Raw genomic sequence first — 5,390 nt, 5'->3', positions numbered from 1 at the left:
AACAAAATTTTTTTTAGATAAATTTTTGTTAAGATATTTATTTATTATCTTTAAATTCTAACCCTTTGATGTATCGTGTTATTATTTCATATCTACGAATTTGAAAAAATAATACTGATTTTAATATATTACAAAGTTGATGTGTATATTTTATGCTAAAAAAAATTGATGTATATTTTATGTAGTTTAAGTAAGGGGTAAAAGTGAACTTTTACAAATATTTACATTCCTATTCCTATACGAACCAGACACCTAATTAGGAATATGTCAGGAATCAAATTCCCATTCCTGGTCAAACCAAACATCAAACTACAGTAATCTGATACACATGAATCACGTTACGAGAAATAGTTTTCCAATCTTCATCAGTTTAACTGTTGGATTTAGGAGATGATTGTCTTCATGGGTAATGAATTGGGTTGTTTCTCTAATTATGAATTGTTTGTTGAGATTTGCTATGGATTATGTAAAGCTTGCAAATTCGTCAAATCTAATATTAACTAACCCATTGGTATGAATCAAATTAGGTGTTTTTGTTATTGGAAAAGTTCTTCATATATTAGGTCTAAAATTACTTCTTTGGTTCTATTAATGGAACACGAAATATTCATAGTCAGGTCGGATCAAGCCATAATCAAATAAGTCCCACAAAAATGTATATCGAAATCCCTAAAATTGGCACAATTTATATCGTAATATGATTTAAAAAAAAAATTAGGTTTTCATTTTGAATTTAGAGAGAGAGAGAGAGAAAGAGCTTAGTTGGATGAAGAAAGAGCATAGTGAAATCCTAAAAATATTGAAGATATGATATCTAAATGGAGAAGAAGTCACTTAATAGTTTTATAGATTCATATTTACATATTCTTAATAAGAAGATGAGAAGAAGAAGAAGATGTAAAAGAGAACGAAGAATATGTATTATGGAGAAAGAGATGTATATTCCTTTGGAAAGAGAAAGATTCATATTTACATATTCTTAATATTTCAATAAAAAAAATTTAATTTCTATGTACAAACTATTATTTTAGAATTTAAGAAGAAAATAAAAGGTAGGCTCCCAAAATAAATACTAAACACATAGACGTCTTCGACTCGCGTAAAAAGAATTAAAAGTTAAAAAAAAAAATCAATTGCTTATATGAAAAAATAATTTTTTTTATAAGAGGTGAATGCTATGGAGACAAACAAATTATATTAGGAGTACGAGGGGGGGATGGAGGGGGGAGAGAGAGATTTGAGATAAGGAGAAATCAACAACATTAAAGAGATAAGAAAAAAAACATTTTTAGGTACACTCCAAAGTAGGAATTCAAAGATCCACCTGTTTAGGTGGATCTTTAAATTTGATTAATTTATGAGTAAATTTGTCTCGAAAAGTCCTTGGGCCAGATCTTTGATTAAAAGTTCTTAATTTTTCATAAAAAAATGAATAACGCGTTCTTTTAAAATTCTTAAAAAAAGATCTGAACCAATAACACGAAACTTTAAAGTTCTTAAATAAAGGTCAGAACCAATAACACAAAACTTCGAAGCTCTTAAAAAAAGGCCGAAACCAATAACGCCAAACTTCAAAAGTCTTAAGAACTTTGAAGATCTGTTAAAAGGTCTGAACGAATAACCCCCACTAATTCTATGTATAATGAAAAAAGTGGAGAAAGAAGTCACTAATTCTATGTATAATGAAGAAAGAGAAAGGTTTAGACGGAAATAAAAGAAAAGTATAAGAAAGCACTTTTGGAAAGAAAAACTTTTCTATAAGGGTATGTTTCATGAGAAAAAAATTTTCATCGGTAACACTTTTTACATTTTCCATTGTTTGGTTCGGTATAGAGAAAAAAAATTCCAATTTCTCCATTTATCACGTGAATCCACGACTAAGCACGCCGGGTGTGTATATCTATAAAAAAGATTTCGGCTTATAGTCCAAAAAAACGGGCCTTAAACACACATTTAGTCCTCTCTAATCCTATAAAGGGTTTGTAAACCAAAATATTAATGTAAATGGATATCTAGTCCATTTGTATCCATCTCGGGAGCAAACACAAATCCTTAAAATACATATTAAATCATAATACCTAAACTAACCTTTCTTATATATAAAAACTGATTTACCTTCAAAATCCCCAATTATCTTTTTCCATTTTTATCTCCCACCTTCTCTCTCCAATCACGTTTCTATTCAAAGTAACCATTATCTTCATTATCCTCCATAACGGAAACTTGTTTATTTGCTCTCTCTAAAATCGAATCATCTAACCTCCATTAAACTCAGAAATCTTGTTTCATCTTCATTAGAGCAGTTGAAACCTCCATCGTTTTATCAGGTTTTACATTGTGAAACTCTTTGTTCGTTCCGTTGATAAGATCTAATATTGCTTCTCAGATTAAAGTAACAGATTCTCTCTCTCTAAAATTAAACATAACGGATTTTGATTTTGTTCTCAAAGATTTGTTTACTAATTCACTAACTTCGAATGTTTGAGGTTTATTTTCTCTCTCTAAGATTTTCATTACTGTTTATGATCTTGATGTTTAATCCTTCTTTATTGATTCCTTCAAATCGAGTATGTTATGTTTGCATGCAATTATCATATCATTTTTCTTTAGATTTAGGTTTAAGTTTCTTGATTTTCTGATATTTCTTCACATCAGAGATTTGTATCCGTACAATTTATGAACCAGGTGTTTTTCCGTACGGTTTCTCATAACAGAATATACAATATAGGTAGTTTACAATATATTTTTATACTTTCTAGTACATTATGCAAACATCTTCTGTATGATGTTATTATAACAGAATGTAAAATATATGTATTTTGTTACAAATTATACATACTTTATAAATAATATCAAAAACATCTTATAAATCTGCGTACATTATATATAATTTATTCAAAATTACGCGTACTTTTTTCCCAACACAATTGTCGTTTATAGTACAATAAATGTTCCAAAAATTATATGTAATTTATTGCACATTATACATATTTTTTCGCACAACAGTGACTTGTGATTCAAACTAAAGTTCTGTTTGTCTCCTAACACACTATGAAATTTAACATACAGTATGCATAATTTATTCCATTATACATGTCGTTTCAAGTAAATTATACTCCCTCCTTCTCAAATTAAGAGACCCAGACCTAAAATCCTTCAAAATTTCACGTATTTTTTCTTTCACTTATACCCTCATTTAATGTTCAGATTTGTGTTATTCTTTTTTTTAGACTAAATCTAAAATGAATTTCTTTACCAAAAATAAGTGGAGGAAAATTGGATTTCAATTTAATGGTCAAATTATTTTGGGTAACAATATAAATTGTTCCAAATATTAGATGGTATTTTTCTTATAAATTGGATGGTATTTTTTCTTCCAAGTTAAATTGTTACCAATAATCAAGCAAATACAAATAGATTTCTATAGAATTCCTCCATTGACATAAATATTTTCACAAAAAAATTGTTGAAACTTGAAACTTTTTTGGAGGTAAATTTAGATCCAACTTAAATTTAAATTTTTTGGAGGTAAAATTTGGTTGAAATTTAAATTTTGTTTATGAGAGTAAAATTAGATTTAATCAATCAAAAAGTATGCCGCCAAAACTTGATTTAGACAAAGAATACAAAAATTTGAGCTCTATATATGTCATGACTTTCATCTTCATACACAGTGTACCCTTTAGCTAGAGTAATTTTTTGTTTACCAAACTAGAAATTCAAGTCCATACTTTCTAAATCTCTTTAGTTCTCGATGTCCGATTTCCACTTGAATCCCTCTAACTTTGGTTCTAAGAAAAAAGTTTCAAATCAAGAACGTCAAAATATTCTAGATGACCGCTGGATAAGAAGCGATAATGGCAAACTAAGGAAAGGTACATTTAGTGAAACGACAACTTTATTTTCGCGCGATAGAAAAACCATACATCGAATTTGGAATCGTGCTCAAGAAAACATCACTAGAGGAGAAATTGTTGACGTATCTCACCAATTTTCTAGGTGTGTTGGTCGAAAAAGAATTCAAATTGATCTCGCTAAAATTAAAGAGCTTCGTCCACAACGGCGCACAAATATTCATTCCATGTCAAATGATTTGCATGTTTCGAAAGATACACTTCATAGACGAATAAAAGAAGGTATGCTTGTACCACACTCAAACGCTATAAAACCGTATTTGACAAATGAAAACACGACTTCAGTTTTGTTTGTCGATGCTTGATCCAAATAATCTTACTACCAATCCAGTTTTTCGCAATATGTACAACTATATCCATATTGATGAGATGGTTTTACATGACCAAAGAAACTAAAAAATACTACCTCCACCCCGGAGAAGAAGAACCGCATCGTACTTGTCAAAGTAAACGGTTTATTAGTAAGGTTATGTTTATTGCAGCTGTTGGTAGACCAAAAACTATTTCGAAGGTAATGAAATATTTTCAGGAAAAATTGGGTTTTTTCTATTGGTATGTAAAGAGCCGGCAAAGAAAAACAGTAAAAATCGTGTTGCCGGTACTTTAGAGACGAAACCAATAACATCTGTAAATAAAGATGTTACTCGATCTTTCTTGATCGAAAAAATTTTGCCGACAATAAAAGAAAAATGGCCGCTTGATAGTCTCTCGGATACATTTTATATTCAGCAAGATAATGCAAAACCTCACATTAGCCCAAATAATATTGAGTTTCGCCAAGTCGTCTCAAACATTGGACTTGATATTCAATTGGGTTGCCAAACACCAAATAGTCCGGATTTGAACGTCTTAGATCTAGGATTTTTTTCGAGCTATTCAGTCATTACAACATCAAGAAGGACCCAAGAACATTGATGAGTTGATTTATGCAGTGGAGAAGTCATTCAACAACTTACCGTCAAAGATCCTCAATCGTAATTTTCTAACTATACAACAATGTATGATCAAAATAATGAAAGTGCACGGGGGCAATAACTATAAGATCCCACACATGAGTAAAGGACAATTAGAAAACAATGGAAATCTTCCTTCTCAACTTGAATGTGACCGTGTTTTACTAGATAATGTCTTAGAATTTCTGCAGAATCAAGTTTGAAACAATGGCCTGACAAAGTTCTTACTTCCACGTATTGTTAGTCAATTTTTAAACAATTGATGTTATTGTCTTTTAATTTGATTTGTTTGTTTCTTTTTAATTCGTGTATGTATTAATCGAATAAAATTAAAGAATAAAATATTCGTAGTAAAAAAAAAATTAAGTAAGTATTCTTAGTTAAGTAATTTTGATTTAGTTACCTTTTTGGTTGTTGGCCAATAAATATTTGAGCACAAATGTGTAATATAGAGATAAAGGGTAATGTTGGAAATTTAATGAATTTTATATGATAAAAAGGGAAATGAGTCTCTTATTTTGAG

At 29.6% G+C, this 5,390-nt stretch overlaps 1 pseudogene; it reads left to right on the top strand.

Annotated features, from left to right (window-relative positions):
- Positions 1–4,293: 4,293 nt before the first annotated feature.
- Positions 4,294–5,070, top strand: LOC147564347 (uncharacterized; annotated as a pseudogene).
- The last annotated feature ends 320 nt before the right edge of the window (positions 5,071–5,390 follow it).

The sequence above is a fragment of the Eschscholzia californica genome, unplaced genomic scaffold, assembly GCF_041429995.1.
Source record: "Eschscholzia californica isolate CP2 unplaced genomic scaffold, dmEscCali1.0.p SCAF_1, whole genome shotgun sequence".
Taxonomy (NCBI): Eukaryota; Viridiplantae; Streptophyta; class Magnoliopsida; order Ranunculales; family Papaveraceae; genus Eschscholzia; species Eschscholzia californica.
The sequence above is the reverse complement of the archived record's forward strand: the minus strand, read 5'-3'. Positions and strand labels throughout refer to the sequence as shown.